Consider the following 22,763-nt stretch of genomic DNA (forward strand, 5'->3'; position numbering starts at 1 on the left):
GTTACTAGAGGTGCAGCAATGTATTGATCTATATCATATCGGCACTAATAAAAAGAAAATTGACATTATCCACATTCAGCTTTTTTTTGGCTGATGTGGCCTATAATGCTACCAATAAATGTCATGTGCATGCATGCAGCCATAGAAATCACACGGCCAGCCCAGCAGCTTCAGAGCAGCATCCAGCCGGTAAGTCAGATGAAGGGGTAGAGAGAAGGGAAGAGGTATGCAGGTGCAGATGAAGGCTCCGATGATGAGGGAGGGAGTGGAGCTGAGGCAGGGGCAGGGGCAGGGGCAGGGGCAGGCACTGCCTAGCTGAGGTGGGGCATGGGATGGAGCTGAGGGCAGCTCACCCAGGGGGGCATGGGGATGGAATACATGCAAGCTGGGGCAGGCATAGATTTCATAGACTTTCATAGATTTCATAGATTTCATAGACATTAGGGCTGGAAGGGACCTCGGGAGGATGGAAGTCTTTGCACAGTCATGGCACTATGATGAGATTGGAATAACAGAGACTTGGTAGGATAGCTCACATGACTGGAGCACTGTCATGGATGGGTAGAAACTCTCCAGGAAGGACAGGCAGTGAAGAAGAGGAGGAGGAGGAGTTGAACTTTATGTAAAAGAGCTATATGGTTGCTCAGAGCTCCAGTAAGGAACTGGAGATTGGCCTGTTGATAGTCTCTGGGTTAAGGTTAGAAGGGAGAGCAATAAGGGTGATGTTGTGGTTGGGGTCTGCTATAGAGCACCAGACCAAGAGGAAGTGGTGGATGAAGATTTCTTCAAACAGCTAGAAGTTTCTGAATCACAGGCCCTGGTTCTAATGGGGGACTTCAGTCACCCTGACATCTGCTGGAAGGGCAATACAGCAGTGCACAGGCAATCCAGGAAGTTTTTGGAGAGTGTCGGGGACAACTTCCTGGTGCAAATGCTCGAGTGGCCAATTAGAGGCCATGCTCTTCTTGACCTGCTGCTCACAAATGGGGAAGACTTGGTGGGGAATGTAGTAGTAAATGGCAACTTGCGCAGCAGTGACCACAAGATGATAGAGTTTAGGATCCTGAGGAAAGGAAGGATGGAGAGCAGCAGAATAAGGACCTCGGACTTCAAAAAAGCAGACTTTGACTCACTCAGGAAACTCATTGGCAGGATCCCCTGGGAAACCAGACTGAGGGGGAGAGGAGTCCAGGACAGCTGGCTGTACTTTAAGGAAGCCTGAAGAAACAGCCAGCGTAGATTTGTTAAGAAAATGGGTTTTATATTGTACATACTTTTCTAAGAGTGCAGATAACAAATATAATGTATCTACAATATAACAAAAACAGAATATGTATATATTTTGGTGTTTTTGTTTTTATCAGGGAAAGTCAGAGCATCCCCTGCCCCCTTTAGTCACCAGGGTGTAGGTCCAACTGCAGCTTTCCCTTCCCCCAACCCCCAATATGCTGTTGCCCCGCACTCCCAAGCCACAGCCCCCTCCCCACAAGCCCTGCTGATGTCTCTCACTCCTGACTCACAGCCCCCTGGCCCTGCCTGTGCCCTTCAGTCTTGACACACAGTCCCTTGGCCCTGCTGGTGCCACTTTCATCTGACCCACAGCGCCCCCAGGCCTGCTAGTTCATTTCACTCCTGGCCTGCTCCCCCCACACCCAGACCCCAACCACCCAGTGTAAGGAAGAGGGTGGGTGAGTGTGTGGGGAAGAAGGGGAGGATATGGACACAGGCAATATGTCAGGGGGTTGGGGTCTCACTTTGGTGGCCATGGCGCTGCAGTGGTCCCTCCCATGCTGTTTCTTGCCCACTGGGCCATGGAGGCAGCTCCTGCCTGGAGCTGGTCCCACTGTGGGCACAGAAATCTGGGTGCCATGTGCCCCCCACCCTCCCACTGCATTGCCTGTGCTCCCTCTCCCCCCATATCACTTATACTCCCTATGCCCCCATAGACCTACCTGTACAGAACTGCAGCAGCTGCACTCCACAACACTGCCTGGCTGTCCCCTGCTCCCTGTCCCCTTCACCCTGCCTCCTGCTTCCTTGTCCTGTTCCCCCAAGCCCCTTGGACCCTGGAACTCTGCCAGCCTGCAAAGGTAAATCCATGGTTTCCTGGGTTTTTCTCTTTTAAAGGAGAAAATCTGTGATCTCCTTTAAAGGAAAAAAAAAACATTTTTTCCATGGTAAATGGAAAACCCAAATCCCTGGAGATCACTAAATTCACACTGGGCATATCTATACCTGTTCTATACACAGCATATCTATACATGTTCTTTAGCCTATTTTACTGCACATTAAAGCATCACTTAAAAACTGTACAATTATGTTAATTCACAGTAAAATGGGCTACTGTGCATTAAGCATCACTTAAAAACCATGTGCATTCATTACTGCACTTTAACATAGTCTAATGCTCGTTTTTTACTTTACATTGGGGTTACTGTATTTAATGCACATTAGAAAAAGTGCCTTAATGTGCATGTAGACATGCCCACTGGTATGCATTTAATCACAGTCCCCCTGAAATCAATAACGATAATTGTCTTGGATTCAGTGAGATTAAAGGGTGGACAATCCTGTCATCAAAGTGTTAAAACTCACAGGAAATACTAATGAGTCAAGTGTGACTAAGTGAAAAAATAAAGCAACAAAAAATAGAAATTAATTTAAAAATAACCAAGATAGCATTGGTTCACATCATGGAACATACGTTGTGCCAGAAACAATGTGTAACATCAGAGGCATGGCAGTGCTATACAGCTACAGAAATACCTTCTTATAGTTTCATAGTTTCATAGTAGCTAGAGTCGGAAGGGACCTAGGTAGATCATCTAGTCCGACCCCCTGCCTTAGCAGGAAAGAGCACCGGGGTCAGATGACCCCGGCAAGGTGCTCATCTAACTTCCTTTTAAAAATCCCCAGGCTAGGAGCCTGCACCACTTCCCCTGGAAGCTGGTTCCAGGCCCTAGCCGCCCTGACTGTGAAGTAGCGCCTCCTAATATCTAATCTAAACTTACCCTCCGCCAGTTTGTGACCGTTATTCCTGGTCACTCCTGGCAGCGCACGGGGGAACAGGGACTCCCCCAATACCTGCTGATCCCCCCTGACCAGTTTGTAGCAGGCCACAAGGTCCCCCCTTAACCTTCTCTTGTGGAGGCTAAACAGGTTCAGGTCCCGTAGCCTCTCCTCATAAGGCCTGCCCTGCTGACCCCTGATCATACGAGTGGCCCTCCTCTGAACTCTTTCCATATCGTCCACATCCCTCTTGAAGTGTGGCGCCCAGAACTGGACGCAGTACTCCAGCTGCGGCCTGACCAGTGCCGCATAGAGGGGGAGGATCACCTCCCTGGACCTGCTCGAGATGCATCTGTGGATGCATGACAGGGTACGATTGGCCTTCTTGACTGCCTCCCCACACTGCCGGCCCATGTTCATCGTGGAGTCAATGACGACTCCAAGATCCTTTTCCGTCTCCGTGCTGGCAAGAGGGGAGTTCCCCAACCTGTAAGTGTGGTGCCGGTTCTTCCTCCCCATGTGCAACACCTTGCACTTATCAGTGTTAAACCCCATCCTATTCTCATCCGCCCACCGTTGCAACCTGTCAAGGTCAGCTTGTAGCCTATTGCACCCTTCTAGTGCGCCCACATCCCCCCACATCTTAGTGTCATCAGCAAACTTGAACAGGGTGCTTTCTACCCCCTCATCCAAGTCACTGATGAAGATGTTGAACAGTGCGGGCCCGAGGACCGAGCCCTGCGGAACCCCACTGCCCACGTCCTTCCAGGTCGAGAAGAACCCATCCACTACCACCCTCTGGGTGCGGCCCTCCAACCAGTTGGCGACCCATTTGACCGTGTGGGCATCGACACCACAGTCTCCCAGCTTTTTGATGAGGACAGGGTGAGAGACAGTGTCGAAAGCCTTCCGGAAGTCCAAAAAGACTACATCCACAGCAACCCCTGCGTCTAATGATTTGGTGACCTGATCGTAAAAGGCCACCAGGTTGGTCTGACAAGACCTGCCACTGATGAACCCATGTTGGTTGCCCCTTACAGTTCTTACAGTTGCTTGCTCCTATCACTTCAGTAAATTTATCCTGACTATTCTGGAAAGAGAGGTTTTTTAATTCTGATAGCTTTTTGCCTTGCAAGTGAAATGAAATCTGATTCCATTCCTCAAAGAAAATGACAACAACTTCTATTAGGTAGATGATTTTGTCATACCCGATTAGGCCAAAACAGGACTTCTATCTAAATTCTATTCAAGGATATCTAACTGGTGCCAGTCTATTTCGTAAGAGATAAGAGATTGACTGTTTGGAACACTGTCCACTGAATTGCTACATTGGAGCCTATTAGGAAGACTTATATATTTTTTTGTTTTAAAAAAAAAGAAGACTGTGTACTTTGTATACATCTGCTCAGTAGGTACTTGCATATGCTGATGTAAACCAATGTACCTGCATTGATTTCAGATGAGACACTGGCACTTTACATGTACATAGGCATATACCATACTAGTAATTTGTCATTCAGTCTGTTCAGAAAACTCTGAGATTCTTGAACAAGAAACACACTTGTGTTTTATCTTAGAAAAAAAAGTGTCTTTGAACTGACATTCTAGAAGACTGGAAAGGGCCATATTATGCCCATTAAAAAATAAAGGAAAGAAGAATCAGGGAATTACAGATACAGCAGTCTAACTTCTATATCCAGAAAGACATTAGAAAACATAAATCAAGAAATGTATATCTGAGCACCTAAAAGATAACAAAGACGTAAGAAACAGCCAGCACAGATTTGTTAAGAAAATGGGTTTTATATTATATATACTTTTCTCCTCAGCATGGAGAGCATTCTGATCACCATCAGACTAAATAATCTGTTTCAGTTTTTGCACATCTCTGTCTTTGTGGTACATATTAAGATGTCCTTTTGAGATATCATGTTCTAAGTGCTTGGCCACAGCCAGGTATTGCCCAACCATGCCTTTAAAGCTGTCCTGCTGCATCCTGGAATTTAATAATGACTGGATAAAAAGAACCAGGAATTCTCCTGCCCCACCCATCAAGAGGAGTCATCCAAGATAGGACCTGGGGATCTCTCTTTTCCAAAGTAAAAATTCAATTGATCCTCACATCCTCTAGCTTATGCTTCCTCCTGGCCCCCCGTATCTTTGCCTCCGAGTTGCCCAATGGCAAGAGAAGGCTTGAGGGTAGGTAGATAGAGCCTACCCCATTGTCTAATGTTTAGAGTATTTTGCTCTAAAGATATAATCTACTCTTTTGGGGGGTCAGAGGTAGAATCTCTATCTTCCTCTGTTCAAGTGCCCTAACCAGCTGACAATTAGGCTAAAAGGTAGATCCTCATACATCTAACATCTGGTATTTGTAGTTTTGGACCTGTCTAATCTCATGCTTGTACCTGGGTAATTCCTATTTCCAAGAGCACCCACCAGGACAGAGCAGCACAACTGAACATGCTAAGTAACTCTGCACAGGCAATGCTGAATCACAAGCAGTGTGTAAGTGGCAAAAATGCAGTGGAGCACCATCAGGCATATAAAGTGAAATATGAACAACTCTTTACTCCATATTAGTATCTGCTACCTATGATTTCAAGGAAGTAACAATTTTCCTCTCTCTTCAGTAAACTGTCTTCTCTTGGCTGAAAAGTGAGAAGTAGGAATCTGAAGTAGCCCCTTAACTTGTTTAGATTTCTCTTCTCCCTGATAGCCTAAGAAATAGTGGAGAAGACAGAGATAAAGAGATGATTATGGAAAAAAACATATGCTGTAAATATCTTTGCCTGTTCATGGTACTACATAGAACTTCACACAAAATACCCAGGCAGCTCCCTGGCTGTCAGACCTTTTGTCCAGCATATGTAACAGATACCACTCCAATCTCTCATCTTTTGGTGGCAACTTTGCCAGTCACTGGGCACATCTGCATGTGCCACTATGATGACATTTTGACTGAGCTGTCATTTAGTACTTCATTTTGGAAATACTAAAAGATGATGCAGTAACACCATGTGTGCTGTGCATGGTTATTTTGAGGCACTCTAAGGATGTGCTATAATGGGGAAGTGCATCACTACTGTATTGTAGATGCAGCGTCACAGTTCTTGCCCATGGATGCTACATCACTGTAGTGCGTGCTATGGCTATGTAGTATAACGTGTAGATGCTCCCACTGTGTATCGTTATATGTCCAGACCTAAGTTTGGGGAGCAGTGTGAATCCTATTTTTTACCTGTAGCTAACTGCTTGGTCAGGTAAAGGCAGCTAGACAAACACATTAGAGGATTATTCATTATTTGTACTCCCAACTAATTGTGCCCCTTCTGTGCTAGTGAACTCTTCTCTCCCCACCTCCCCGCCCAAGTGAGTATAAGGGAGAATCACATTTGAATTGTACAACTTCATGTTCTTTTATAACTAACCTATGTGACTGACAGAGAAAAAGAACTGCACCATTCCTTATCTGTGTTCCCAGGATTATTAAAAAAATAAAAATCTAGAGTTAACCACAAAACTCCCTTTAGCTGTGGAGGCAGTATAGGTAAACTGCCATAAACCTGCAATGTATTATTGATCTTGTAGTGCCTTACATCATTGTTTACATCTTTTAATTGGTGCAGACAAACCTGATGTATATGAAGAAAAGGGTGATTTTTGTCACTGATTAAATCTCTGTTAAATAGTCACTCTACTTTCTATTTGTGGGGTGAAATTTTCAAGTGAGGCTAGAACTGTAGGGGTAAAACTATCATCTCATAGAAGAAGTACAGACTCTGATTACCTACATTTAGGCTGTGAATGTTCACTGATAACAAAATTGAAATATCAAATACAAGCAGCTGACAGTGACTGAGAAAATCATCAACACTTGTCTTTATCACTCCTCATTTCATCTCTCCTTTAAAAAAATGCAGAGGAGCACCATAAGCGTTATTTCAGTGGAAAGTGCTGCAGCATGGAAAGGGGAAGTAAAATAATCCATCACTAATGTTACTGTGCTACATTAAAATTACTTTTCTAGTCACTTGTTGGAATATTGTGCTTCTTTAGATCTGAACAGAAAATGCTAAGAGGATTGCTGGGATATTAGTTATGCTCTGTTCTGTAATGGTGGTATGGATACATTATGGTGAAATGTCAGAAAGAGTATTTTCTTACTGCAAATTCCCACATAATTAGTTGTTGTTGTTTTTATTATTTTGCACACCTTAATTTGTATGTGTAAAGTGAAGGAAGTGTAGCACAGTTCCCAGATATGCATACAAGTTAGAAGTTCGCAGGGAAAGATACAGGATTAAGCTAGCATTATCTAAATTTAAACAAACAAAAACAAATATCTTAAGAAGGAAGAGACCTTCTGTGAAAAACATGTATATTTTCTCACATACAAGACACCCCAGAATATAATGTGTAACTTTTTTTGGAAAGGCAAAATGATGAAAAGAAGATTTTTCTAAAGTTATGGCTGCAGAAGAGTCAGTCTCCTTTTCCTGCTTAAGCTAAACGGAGCAGCTAGTGGACAGCAGAATTGCACTAAAGAACCTGAGCCTGTTTAATAGAGCATCAAAACAATAAAAAGGGGAGAGAGAGAATTTTTAAAACTTTTGAATTAAAGAACAATGGGCCCTTTAGTCAACTGGTTCCCTCTGCTGCCTGAGTAATAATGCGGCTGCACAATGAAAAGGCATCAAAGCAGGGTGCTTTTATTATAGGGAGAAAACTAGCTTCCCAGCTTAATACACACACCCTGATTTTAGGGAGATTATTTTAGGGTCACAGGTAGGTTTTGTATGCAAAAAAGTCTTTTAGATCCACAAATGTCTGAATTGCTAAAATTAATGATTAAGACCACTTATAACTGATGTCACATAGTGCTTTAAAAACTAGCTTTAGAATGCGTTGGAAATACAGCAGAATGAGAAGCTGTTGCAAAACCAATTAGCCTATTTCCTAAATTAGCCTATTTCCTAAAAAATAAGCTAAAATTAGGCTAAAATAGGTTAAAAACCTATTTCCTAAAAATAGACTGTTATGGTTTTTGTATAATACTTTAGGTAGAAGGCTTCAGTATACAGATTAAGATGCAGGGACATTTAGATAGGGAATAGGCAGAATTATTCAAACTAGAATGCTGCCAGTACAGTGAGGATAACTCTTGTTTGTGAGAGGTAGATAGTTGTGTTAGTGTGAAGTCAGGAAGAAGGCAGGGCAGAGCTGCACCTCATAAACTAACTAAATCAGAGGCTGTGCATATCTGATTCCATTAGTCTATAAAGTGCACCTCTACGCAACTTCTTCTTGTGAAACAGTGTTGTGGAAAAGTATTTAAGTGTTAAAAGTAATCAGTACTAGTGTCGGTTGGAAAATGCAAATTACATTTCGTGAAAAATATGCAGATTTTGAGATTTGGTTTTGCTCTGTTTTGAAAAAAAAGTTTGAAATACTGAATTTTTATGAGATTAAACAGAAAAACCCACCCTAGACAGATGTGATTTAGCAAAACAAGGATATATACCTCAAGTAAATATCTTACCTCCTGAGCTATTGACTATTCTACGATAGAGGTTTTCCTGCCAGAAATTCTGCCTTAGGTCTGAAAAAATGTCCAGGCATTTTCATTAACACTTACACATTTCTTTTTAAATTTCTGCTGTGACAAATAAACATTTTCAAATAGAAACAAATATTCAGTCACAAAGTCCCAACTTCTTATGAGGACCTCAGCTTTACATCAAATTTAAAGGAGAAATAGGTGTAAGACTGATGTCCTTTACTCCCTACAAGGTAGTAAACCTTGCTCAAAGTTAAATCCTGCACTGTTGAAGTAAGTAAGGGCTTTGCCATTCATAGCAATAAGTGGAGGGTGAGTCCTTAAATCCCCCCATTCTTTCTTGTCAGAGGGGTGGTGTGTGCTCAGTTCCTGGGGGGAAAAAAAAGTGTCATTTTTCAGGATCTACATCTGTATAGTACTTCCATATTAAAATAAAATATTGAAATGTATGGCATAATGGATCATATGAATCATATATTGGGGTTAAGAAAGTAATCAGGAACACCCAGCAGGAGTGTCTACATGAGACGCTTACTGAGAACTACCCTAATAACACTGCGTAACAGCATGCTGGGCAAAAACCATGATAATATGCAAGTGTACAGTAGTATTAGGCTACTACACCATAATAATGACTAAAAATCCATGAGCCAGTGCTATTGCACAATAGTGTGAGTTATTGCACATTGATTTAGTACTTGGTTAACCAAGTAGTAAACTTAATGCACAGTAACTACAGCATGTAAATGAATGTATAGACATGCCCAACATGGATTCACCAAGGGCAGGTCATGCCTGACCTACATGATTGCCTTCTATGGTGAAAAAAATGATGTGGGGACATGATATACCTTGACTTTACCAAGCCTTTTGATATGGTCTCCCATAGCATTCTTGTAAGTGAGGTGATGAAGTACAGGTTGGATACATGGACTGTAAGGTGGATAGAAAATTGACTGGAGCATTGGGCTCAGAAAACAGTAATCAAAGTTTAGATGTCTAGTTGGCAGCTGGTATCAAGTGGGTTGGAGTGCTCCAGGGGTCAGTCCTGGGACTGGTTTTGTTCATTGTCTTCATCAACGACCTGGAAGATGACAGAGTGCACTCTTAGCAAGTTTGCAGATGACACCAAGCTGGGGGGGAGTAGTAGATATGCTGGAGGGTAGGGTTAGGATTCAGAGTGACCAAGACAAATTGGAGGATTGGGACAAAAGAAATCTCATGAGGTTCAACAAGTAAAAGTGCAAATCCTGCACTTAGGACAGAATAATCCCATGCTCTGGTACAGGCTGAGAGCTGACTGGCCGGGCAGCAGTTCTGCAGAAAAGGACCTGGGGGTTACAGTGGAAAATAAGCTGAATATGAGCCAGCAGTGTATTCTTGTTGCCAGGAAGGCTAATGGCATACTGGGCTTTTACTTTTTCAGGTATCAAGTTTAGGCACAAAGAGCATTTTTACATGTAGTATGAGACTCAGCACTGGCCACTTTAGTTAGTGAGCCATGCTAATTAAAAATGCCCATGCATAGCATGTATCAACATCCTCACCCTGAAAAATGTTAATGGAGTACTTTGAACTAAAGCTCATTGAATGTATTTTATTTCAAAGTACCCCACCACCATTTTTTCAGCACAGAGATGCACTGGAATGCTGATACACATGTTGTAGAAGGCTGACTGAGTGTGCCAATTTCCGTGCTCCAGCAGACTCAATTAGTTGTGTATACCCCAATGTGCTGTATTTCCAGCATGTTGGAGCAGGCTCCATGCACATGTATAGGAGCCTGGATAGAAAAAATTGCCATTTTTAAGATGCATTAAGGGTGCACATGTGTAGATGTGTGGCCTTAATACACCTTAAATCAAACTAAAACACCTTAAATCAACATGTATAGATGGACCCATTGATTTCAATGGATTTGGACTAGGCCCAGAAGAAATATGTTGCATATCCTTAAAGACTATGGGGAAAGTTGCACATTACACTTAGATCATGCTAAGGGCACTTAAAACACAAGAGTCCACCTATTAAAGTTCATTAGCTCATGCAAAACTATCCCTAGGGATGTGCGGGGCTTGAGGGATATCAGCCAATGTGGGGCAGGGGAGGAGAGGGGGTGGTGAGCAGCCAGAGCGCAGAGTTGGTGACCATGGCGGGGCCTGTACGGCATTGTCTGTGGGGCCCCTGAAAGGGTGGGACATGGGATGGTCTCCCCAATTCATGCCCCGCCCTCGGATGGCCCTAAGCTAATGCTAAGTGCCCTCTGAGCATCTCAAAGTTATGACACATGAGGAGAAGGCTGTGCGCTGGACTGTGTTACCTAGCTCATATTAGTGTGACTTCAGTCTGCTCCACAGAGATAAAACTAGCAATTTGCAGTCCTCCAGCATCTCAGGATGCATTGCTCCCAGCTCTTCTCCCCACCCATGGCATGGATGGAGCCCAGGTGTCCTGGCTCTTATCTGTTGGATAGGCTTCTAGTGGAAAGTCAGAGCTATAGAAGTAGGATGTGGTATTAACCCTTAATGTGTGACTGCTCACAACAAGTTCTAACTTGATCACTGCTTAACATTCCACAGAGTTACTATGGCCTACATGTAATGTGTAACTTCATTCTCAGTAAGTTTTTATAATTTCATGACACCTTTGAAAAAATATACAATTACCAGACTTCTGCACATATATGTGTACATTAGCACATAAAAACCTCCCTAAACAACAGAAACTGAAATTACAAGAATTGGTTGAAGTTCATAAATATATTCTCTATAAAATCTTTTTTTCTCAGGCCGTTTTCCTCGTTAATAAAATACATCTCTGTCCCAATAAAATAGGTATATATTTATTTTATCTGTCTATGTGTATGTATTTCATAAATCAGAAAGCCATTATTACTACTTGTTTTTGCAGTTTTATTCTTTCCTACCATATCCATGAAAAGACATGTTAAGAAGCATCAATTAGTGTGGCACTAATAAATTTCAAATACCACAGTAGTAAATGAGAACTTATTTTTATGGTTGTGGTCAGCATCTCTTCTATAGCGATGGTATTCAAATTTTAGCTATATTGTATTACTTGAGGCATAACTATGTAATTAAAATTAACTTCTGGTTCTCTTAGGGAACATTTTTATAATTAACAAAAGGTGGCTTTAAAAATAGCTCCAACTATATAGGTAATTTTAATTGATTATAAAGCTGAAGTCTCATTTGGATTTTTGTTTTTCATTAACGTGCATATCTCTTTTCTTCTGTGCATATTTCCCATCGCTTCTTCCACATATCTTCCACATGGTAGCACTAATGTCTTGCCTGTGTGACACTTAATTAGAAAAGAAATCTGTAATATCCATTTAAAAATTACTACCTAGGTAGATTTGGGTTCACCCTGAGTTTGAATGCCTGCTGGCTAGCCCTGCACTAAAGCACCCTTCTGCCTCATCCAGCTCCTTTCAAGCATGTAGAGCCTTGCTGAAGGAGCCCTGGACTGGTAGGCTGACCCACAGATCCCCCGCTAGCCCAGACTGCTTTGACCAGGCTCCAAGTGCTGTGAGCAAATAAACTCCTGAGCAATATGCTCCAGAGTTTTTCACTCCCAAATACACATTCAGACAGCATACCTGGGAGCAAAGAACTCTGGAGCAATAAGCTCCAAAGTTTATTCATATGCATTAATCACACATGTAGATGCACCCCCTGTGTAGGAATGAGTGAGTACATAAGGTAGAGAATCAATATTAAGAAGTGTTATCAGTAAACAGTAATACTGTTAATGGAATCAACTTAAGAGTGTATGAAAAGTGAAATCCTACAGGAACATGGATTTAGTAAGGTTGCATTCCCTCAGCCTAACCTCTACAACCAGTACGTTCTCATTTTTAAGTCTTCAGATTTTTAAATCCTTTCCCACATGCTGTCTAAATATATGTAAGCTTGACAACACAGAAATAAGAAAAAAAATATTACCTTCAGGATAATACCACACTTTAATAACTGAAGCAGAACTGACTTGAACAAGGTAAGAACTGAAAAGCAGAACAGAGTGACAAATTGTAACCTAATGAGGAAATAGGATGGTGATAGTACAACGAACAGTTAACGTATTTTGAGTGCTTTATGTATCCAAAGTCCTTTATAGATATTAACTAAGTAATCCACAAGCATCTTGTGAAGTAAGTGGGTAAACATTATGTACTGACTTTTTTACAGACAGATAAACTTTTTGAGACTGAAAGTTGAAGTAACCAATGTGGTTGTGCTGTCTTTTCAAAGATGGTTGGATAAATGTTGACAACAATTATCCATCCACCTATTTAATTATTTTGTAATACTTTGGTATCCATTAAGAAATCAGTGAATCAGAAACTTCCTGTTTGGAGTCTTTTGTTGTGATGGGTAGCTGGGAGAAGTGTAATAGCTTGTCAGAAGGAGAAGAGAGACATTTTATATGTAGTCTTTATCCAGCAAACTAATCTGCCTAATAGTGATACTTGGTAGCATCAAGAATCCAAAATGTTTCTCTTGAATATGTTATTTCTCCATAAAAAATCTAACCAACCAACCAAACACACAAAAATTCCCATGCATACAGATGATATGGGAAAAAAGGATATAGTCTGACCACCATGGGGAAGGTAAGGATTTGTGGTTAGGGTTGGCCTGATGAGTTTCTTATCAAATTTGCCTGGTTTACAGGAAAGATGACAAACTACTTATGCTACCATGTACCATAGCTTGTCAGAGGTCTGGATAGAAGATATACGGGTCACATTACTAGATGAGCCATACTGGGGGACAGTATAATTCCACACATTAGGCTTTTTAGTTTTTGTTTTTTTCCAGTTTACTTTTTTTAAGCTTAGGAAATTTATACACACACACACACACACACACGACTGCTATACTGTTTCATCATGAGTCCCCATCCTTACTCCAGTAATTAAGGCATTTTCCATGTGCTCAAGGAGGGGCACCCTGAGAGCCACTCTAATTAAATGCCACAGCATCTTATGTATCAATGTCCTTGCACTTTAGAATGGTGGTGCGGGCACTTTAAGTAAAGCTCATCACGTGACCTTTAGTTAAAGAGCCCTGCTGCCATTTTGAAGTTCAGGGAAGCTGGTACATGAGATGTAGAGGGTGGCTTGAGCATGGTAATTAGCACGCTGCAGCAGATTCAATTAACTGAGTCTGCTCTAATGAGCTGTAATTACAGTGCATCAGAACCACCTCCCAACACCTCTAGAAGCACCCTCAGTGATTTGCACCCTTAGTGATTTGCTCAGATAAATCTTACATCAAAGTATCCTGATTTGAAGACAGGAGATAAAGAATCTATCCCTCCTCACAGCAGTTTATTTCAGTGGTTCATGATCCTCATGATTTATAATTTGTGCCTAATCACTCATTTTAGTTTATCTGGCATAAACTTGCAGCACTTCTTGAACGGGAATGCCTTTCTTCAGTAGCTAAATCATGCTTAAGTACCTCAGGGTTCTTCCTGTTAAAATTAGGAACATAGAAACATAGGGCATCATTGAGTCCAGTCCCATGCTGGTTCCTGCACTCACAGACAAACATTTACAAGAATATTCCCCAATTAACTCGTGCAACCTCTTGTATGCAAATGCAGTGCACAATATCAGAAACAGCAAGAATATGCTACAAAATTACACAGGTTACACAGGGGAGACAAATGTACTGCTAGTGTCTTCCACTGCAGTGAGAGTGAACTTACCGGTAAGTATTAAAGAGAGTGGGACAAAAACTACTATCTAGACTCCAGAGAGAGACCAATAAATAAATAAATAAACAGGGAGAGCCCACAGTCCTCACAAATCTGGCTTAGGGGAAAAATTCCTTCCTTACTCCAAATTCTGTTCCCCTTCTGGAATTAAGTCACTTCTAAGTCTTCTTTTTGATAGTTTAAACAGATCAAACTCTTTGAGTGTCTCACTGTTTATTTTCTCCAGCCTTCAAATAACTTTTGTAGCTCTCTGTCCAGTTTCATCCTCTACAGTTTTCAATATTCTTTTGAAACTACGGAGAGCAAAACTAGATATAATATTCTAGCATTAGCCCCATCACTTCTGCATGCAGATTCTTACTCCTACTCCCACCCCATATTCACACTCCTGTTCACTACTCCTCTATATATATGTCTAAGAAACTACTTAGATTAGAGGCATGGGGATTGTACTAAATGACCTATGGAAATATTTTTTCATCCCTGCTTCTCTATGATCCTTTTTTTTTTTTTTGCCATAGCATTGTACTGGAAACTCTTGTTGAATTGCTTGCCTACTATAAGCCCTACATTCTTATTGGGGTCATTGCTTTCCAAGATACAATCTCCCATTCCACAGGTATGATCTATATTCCTTGTTTCTGTATATATATGCTTTGTGTTGGGCTTCATTAAACCAGATTTTGTTGGAATGGGCTTGGCTGCTTAGTGATTCAGCTTGCTCTATATAGTTGTCTTTTTCTCATTATTGTTTACCATTCTGCCAATCTTTCTATCATCTGCAAATTTCATCACCAGTGATTTTCTGTTACTTCTAAATCACAAGTAAAACTATTCAGTGTTGAGCCTAGTACCAATTTCTGGGAAAACCACTAGAAAAATCTCATTTTGATGATGACTGACATCTCTTTTTTGAGATCTGTCAATCAAAAGTTACATTAAATATGCAGATAGTTTATATATTTAACACATTGAGACTGCATTGTGCTATGTTTGTTTAATCAGAATATCATGTAATGCTGATTCTAACTCTTCACTAAAGTCTAAGATGCTTCCATATATGCTATATCATCAATTATTAATCCAGATTGCAATTACATTTTGCAAAAAAATCAACAAAATGTTCTGATCTGCTTCCTAATTTATCATAAGTAAAACATTCCATAGATACCCAATGATTTTGATGAAATCCTGAGAAACCCAAGTTTCTGATGGATAATTGCCTGTGAAACAGTTCTGAATCTGCCCCTTTCATTATCCATGGGCCCTGTGTAATTATAAGACGTGAATACAAGGTTAAGGACTGGATCATAATACATAAGATCAGCAAGGCAGAAATAGGGTTGACGAGACAGCACTAATTCAAGTAGAAGTGTGGCAAGTCAGCTGCATGCCCATGGCAGCCACAATACACAGGACAGTGCCACATGTAGCAGTGCCGATCACAATGGTACAGACAGTCACTGCTGCAATGGTGGCCATTTTTGTGTCCCCTCCCCGCCACCAAAGGCAGTGCCCAGGAATGTTTCCTCTGTTCCCCCTTTCTCCTCCCCAGTTACCCTACTGAACTGAAGTATTTCCTTACTCCTTATGGTTTCTCTTTTTTTAAGCTTTCTTTTAACCATGTTCTATGCATAACATAGATATATCTTTATGTGAGTGTTAAAGAAGCTGGTGGATATGGTGTCTCAGGTATGCCAGAATAGAGGTTGTTATCATGTGTCTATAAACAAACCATAGCAAAGATTTGAGTATCAAAATCTGTGCTCTTTCAAAAGTGTAAGAGAAACTGTTTAACAAGAAATAGACAGGATACAATCTCACTTGTGTCCTATATCTACTTTGTTTTTTCTTGATTTATTCCTTGCATTTTCTTTCTAGGTGCTGACATTGCCTTGGTTTTCATCTTTAGTACTGTAATGCCTTTTCTACTATATAAAATGACAATCTTACACTTAGGTGTGAGAAATAAATACCTTTTTTCAACATAAACTTTCATTTTAAAGAATGTAAACTACAACCTTAGTACAATGTCAAAAATAAAACTACACTATCTGTCTTGTTTATATTAAATATCAATAAAATGGTGTGCTGTTTGTCAAAATAACCTTTTCTTTTTATTGAAAACATGCTGTTTCAGTAAGCACTGTAAGTTTGACATTTTTTTTTAATACTGATTTATTTTTCTCTTGACAACCTTTTTTGGTTCTGAGATGTGCATATTGAACTGAGTCTGTAATTCTGAGAGAAGTAAAGAATTATCAAAAATAAGCCAAAAATGCACTTTTGGAAATAAAATCATGTATATTTTTATAAAAATACACATTGTCCCATTAAATTATTACATTAGATCAGATTAGGAAGGTATGACTTGATTCAGTAAAATACAGGGTAAATGGGGAAACGACCCCAGCAAGGTATAGATCTAGCCTCCTCTTAAAGACCCCCAGGGTAGGAGCCAGCACCACTTCTCTTGGAAGTTGGTTCCAGATCCTAGCCGCCCTGACCATGAAGTAGCGCCTCCTGATATCTAGCCTAAATCTACCCTCTGCCAGCTTGTGACCATTATTCCTGGTCACTCCTGGCAGTGCCTGGGGGAACAGGGACTTCCCTAGTACCTGCTGGTCTCCCCTGACTAGTTTGTAACAGGCCACTAGATCCCCCCTCAGCCTTCTCCTGTGGAGGATGAACAGGTTCAGGTCCTGTAGCCTCTCCTCATAGGGCCTGCCCTGCTGCCCCCGATCATGCGAGTCGCCCTCCTCTGGACCCTCTCCATGTTGTCCACATCCCCCTTGAAATGCAGCGCCCAGAACTGGATGCAGTACTCCAGCTGTGGCCTGACCAGTGCCACATAGAGGGGGAGTATCACCTCTTTGGACCTGCTTGAGATGCATCTGTGGATGCATGACAAGGTATGGTTGGCCTTCCTGACTGCATCCCCACACTGCCGGCCCATATTCATCTTGGAGTCAGTGATGACTCCAAGATCCTTTTCTGCCTCTACTGAGAAGAAGGGAGTTCCCTAACTTGTAGGTATGGTTGTTCTTCTCCAGGTGCATCACTTTGCACTTATCGGTGTTGAATCCCATCCTATTCTCATCTGCCCACCTTTGTAACCTGTGTAGGTCCGATTGCAGCCTATTCCTCCTTTCTAGCATGCCCACATCCCCCCACATCTTAGTGTCATGCGCAAATTTGAACAGGGTACTTTTTACCCCCTTGTCCAAATCACTGATGAAGATGTTGAATAGTACGGGCCTGAGGACCGAGCCCTGCGGAACCCCACTGCCCACATCCCTCTAGGTCAAAAATGACCCATCCACTACCAGTCTCTGGGTGCGGCCTTCCAGCCAGTTGGCGACCCATTTGACTGTGTGGGTGTCAACTTCACAGTCCCCCAGTTTCTTAATGAGAACAGGGTGAGAGACAGTGTCAAAGGCCTTACGAAAGTCCAGGAAAACTATGTCTACTGCTACCCCTGCATCTAAGGTTTTAGTGATCTGATCATAGAAGGCCACCAGGTTGGTCTGAGAGGATCTGCCACTAATGAACCCATGTTAGTTGTCCCTAAGCATGATCTCCCCTGCTGGCCCCTCGTGGATATGCGCCAGAATAATTTTCTCAAAAAGCTTGCCTAGGATCGGGGTAAGACTAACTGGCCTATAGTTTCCTGGGTGCTCCTTCTTCCCCTTTTTGAAGATGGGAACTACATTGGCCCTCTTCCAGTCTCCTGGCACCACTCCAGAGCACCATGAGGTCCTGCAATGACCTCAGCTAACTCCCACAGTACTCTAGGGTGGAGATTGTCCAGACCAGCTGACTTGAATACATCCAGTCCCTCCAGAAGTTCCCTAACTAGTTCCTTACTAACCCTTGGCCTAGGTGTGCCTCCCCTGGAGCCTGAAGGGGGCCCAGTGGGGGCATGACTGTTCTGGTCCCTGCTTAGGAAAATGGAGGCAAAGAAATTGTTAAATATGTTGGCTTTGTCATCTGGTGTGATAACCAAATTTCCTAACAAATCCTGCAGGGGAAGGGCATAGGGAAGGGCACATTCTAGCATTGTGTTATCCTTATATGTGTCTGTATAAAAATGGTACTTTCTTAATCATGAGATCCTCATATTGTGACTCTTTAAAACTTATTTGCTTATGTTACCAAAAATGAAAATGTGGGGATTTCAAAATCCTGAGCTAATACCCACTGTTAGTTAATCCTAACTCCCACTGAAGAGTGTGGTAAACATCTTCAAATAATAGCAGATTTAAACAGGCTCCATGAAGCACCAGTATTGAGTTTTGGGACTTAGGGAACCTCCACACATGATGCTATGTCTCCATAGTGATGTGCTACAGTGACACAATGACCACATGCGTCTACATGTGACCAGCAGCTACTTTGCCATAGTGGTGTGCTCCCTTTTTATAGCATACCACTATGGTGAAGTAGAGGTTAGAAATAACTGTGCCCAGCATATGGTGCAGTACGGGCTACTACTGCACTGTGCTTTCATACTTCCAAAGCATGGCACAGTAGCAACCTTGCCATATGGGCACATGTAGATGCACCCTAAAAGTAATAAAATAAATCCAGTCTTGCTGCAGGTTCAACAGGCAGTAAAGAATTGCTCAAAATAACTCAATGTATCTGCAAGCATTACATTTAGATTGCCCTAACTAAGGTTAAGGCAATCTAAATGTCTGATTGTACAAGCAGTCATAGGGCTTAATTCACAGTACCTTAACAACATTGTTCTGCCAAATAAAGTAAAATATCTGACTGTATTAGGTTGTTTATTTCTTTTACAACAGTATATCCATACAATAAGCAAGGCAAGAATTATATATTTATGTATCCATTTAATGTATGACAAATCATCATTCTAAACCACAAATGGCTTCTGTTTCTTAAGTGTACTCAAGGTTTACAATATAGCAGGAAACAATATTCCCTGTATATGAAATATTGTAGCTATATAATGTAAAAAAACAGTTTCTTTCTCTGACAGGTTCTGCATGCATGAGTATCAAGAGGAAATTTTACATTTATTTATTTTAAAATGTATTTATTAAGAACGAATTAAACAATATGCAAATAATGTACAAGCAGTCATAGGGCTTAATTCACAGTAAAATTGGTGCACCTAATTTAAAGTTAGTTGATGTCAGAGGTGAACTACTGTAGGTTGCCTGGGTTAACTCAATCTAAGAAGGGTTAACACAGCCTAGCAAATGCCTACATGCATTTACAGCATAGCTCCAGACCTGAGACAACCTAGCCACTCTTCTACAGCCCCAGGATTATGCTGTTTCAACCCCTTCCTGGCTAACCCGACCAGCCCCAACCCTGTAGATTCACCAGCCCTTCCCCCCTCACTCTGGCTGCCTGTGAAAATGCACACAGCAGAAACCAACTCAGGCTTAGGTGGATCAGAGTAAGTCAGACAATTTGAACACTTGTTCACACCCTGTCTTTGGTATATGGCTTTCTTTCCTGGCTTACTTGTCTCTGTTTGTAGGAGAAAAACTTCTAAGAGAAGGTGTTGTAGTGAACTGCTTGTAGAAGCTACTTTTGGAGATGGTTTTAGCTTCTAGGTTCATGGGATTTCATGTAGTATACATTCTACATTCTCTCATTTCTAAGATTTTTGTCATGCATACATTCCTTGCATGGGTCCAACACACTGCTGTTGTAATTTTAAAAAATGGTTACAAACCAGCTTTTTGCTAGGCAGGTTTTTCCTTGAAGCTAAATTGGTGATAAAATTATGGCAGGAAAAGAACAAAGTGCATTTCCTTACAGGTATTATCTGCTATAGCCAGAACACCATGTCTGCTCTTTATACTACTATATTAAGAAGAAATAGTTTGAGTTGGAGAGGCAGAGCACAAGAAGTACCTTAACAACATTGTTCTGCCAAATAAGGTATAATATCTGACTGTATTAGGTTGTTTATTTCTTTTACAACAGTATATCCATACACTAAGCAAGGCAAGATTTATATATTTATGTATCCATTTAATGTATGACAAATCATCATTCTAAACCACAAATGGCTTCTGTTTCTTAAGTGTACTCAAGGTTTACAATATAGCAGGAAACAATATTCCCTGTATATGAAATATTGTAGCTATATAATGTAAAAACAGTTTCTTTCTCTGATAGGTTCTGCATGCATGAGTATCAAGAGGAAATTTTACATTTATTTATTTTAATATGTATTTATTAATAATGAATTAAACAATATTTAATTCCATGTGAGCAGGAGATAGAATCCTACTGCCAGGCCCTTCTCCCCCAGGAGCCACAGGGGAGAGCTCCGTCTCCCTCCGCGACTAAGGAGGACTTTGGGACCTCCCGCTCTGCCCAGTCCGGGGCATGGACCAAGGTGGTCAAGGGCCTCAAGGCCCGCCGCACCAAGGCCCCTGCCCCGCCGGAGCTTAGCAACATCGCACCTCTTGCAGCCCCAGCAGAGCCCACGCAGTTGCCAGCTCCTGCAGGCAACCCAGGCTCGACCGCAGCTACTGACCCCGCTCTCCCCAAGTCAAAGCAAAAGGTGTTTGTTGTGGGAGACTCCATCCTGCGGGGCACTGAGGGGGCAATCTGCCGCCCCAACCCCTTAGCCCGGGAAGTCTGCTGCTTCCCGGGGGCCCGCATCCGAGACATTCCGGAGAGGATCCCGCAGCTCCTCCGGCCCACAGACCACTACCCCATGCTCCTTATTCACGTGGGCACCAATGACACAGCTCGGAGCACCCCCAGCCAGGTCATGAGGTGCTACAGGGAGTTGGGAGTGGGGCTTAGGGGTCTGGGAGCTCAGGTGGTGTTTTCGTCGATCCTCCCAGTCTCGGGCTATGGGCTGAGGAGGGAGAGGAGGATCCACGCGGTGAACCAAAGACTGCGGCGCTGGTGTTATCAGGAAGGCTTTGGCTTCCAAGGCTTCCATGACCACAGCCCGCTCTTTGGAGAGAGAGGCAGTGAGCTGCTGGGAAGAGATGGCCTCCACCTCTCTTCCCTGGGGAGGAGGCTCTTCTCAGCCAGGCTGGCTGACCTGCTCCACCGGGCTTTAAACTAAGCCCGCTGGGGGATGGGGGGACTACTGCCCCTGCTGGCCCGCTGAACGGCCCTTGCAAAGCTAGCGGACCAAGGCACTTAAGGGGGCACTTAAGGGAGCCCACCCCTGCCCCAGCCCTGGCACAATCTGTGGGCAAGGCACGAGCCCCCAAGGGCACACTTGCCTGCCTGTACACTAATGCCAGGAGCCTGGGCAACAAGCAGGATGAGCTCGTCCTCCTGCTCAGTGCAAAGAAATATGATGTCACTGGGATAACAGAGACCTGGTGGGACTCCACCCAGGACTGGACCACGGGTATAGAGGGCTATACCCTATACAGGAGGGATTGTGTTGACAAAAGGGGTGGGGGTGTAGCTCTCTATGTGAAGGAAAGCTACATGTCCCTGCAAGCTGATGTTGGCGACCGGCATGGACAGCTAGAGACCCTCTGGGTAAAAATTCGTGGGGAATTCGGCACAGGGGACACAACGGTGGGAGTCTACTACAGACCTCCCACTCAAAGTCCCGAGCTTGACCAGGAGTTCTCCTGGGAACTGACTGAGGCCGCTTGCTCCAGGACCTTAGTTGTCATGGGTGACTTCAATTACCCGGACATCTCATGGGAAGATCACTCAGCTAAATCTGAGCGGGAGCAAAGCTTTCTCTCGTGCGTGGATGACCTCTACCTGACTCAAGAAGTCTATGGGCCAACGAGAGGCAAAGCGCTGCTTGACCTGGTACTGGCTACGGGGGACGACCTAATCGGCGACCTAGTGATTGGTGGGAAGTTGGGTGACAGCGACCACGAGCTGATCACCTTCACCATCCGCCGTAAAGCTGGCAAGTCAGTCAGCAACACAGAAGTCCTTGACTTCAGAAAAGCCGACTTTGATAAGCTCAAGAGGCTAGTCGGTCAGGCCCTCAGGGACCATGACCACAGGGAGATGGGAGTTCAAGAAGAGTGGTTGCTTCTTAAGGAAGCGATCCTCAGTGCACAAGCTAAATCTATTCCAACACGGAGGAAAGGCAGCAAGAAGGCACAGCAGCCCCCCTGGCTCTCCAGAGACCTAGCGGACCTACTGTGGCTAAAAAGGAAAGCCTACAAAAGATGGAGGACGGGATTCACCTCGAAAGAGGATTACTCTGCGCTGGTCCGGTCCTGCAGGGAGCAAACCAGGAAAGCCAAGGCTGCAACTGAACTCCAACTAGCTTCAGGCATCACGGACAACAAAAAGTCCTTTTTCAGATATGTGGGGAGCCGGAGGAAAAGCAAGGGCAATGTTGGACCCCTGCTAAACCAGATGGGGCAACTGACAACTGACGCCCAGGAAAAAGCCAACCTATTAAATAGGTACTTTGCGTCAGTCTTTCATCAGTCACACGGGATGCCCATGC

Source organism: Crocodylus siamensis, chromosome 3 (genome assembly GCF_052110815.1).
Source record: "Crocodylus siamensis isolate JL-2025a chromosome 3, ASM5211081v1, whole genome shotgun sequence".
NCBI classification, from domain to species: domain Eukaryota; kingdom Metazoa; phylum Chordata; order Crocodylia; family Crocodylidae; genus Crocodylus; species Crocodylus siamensis.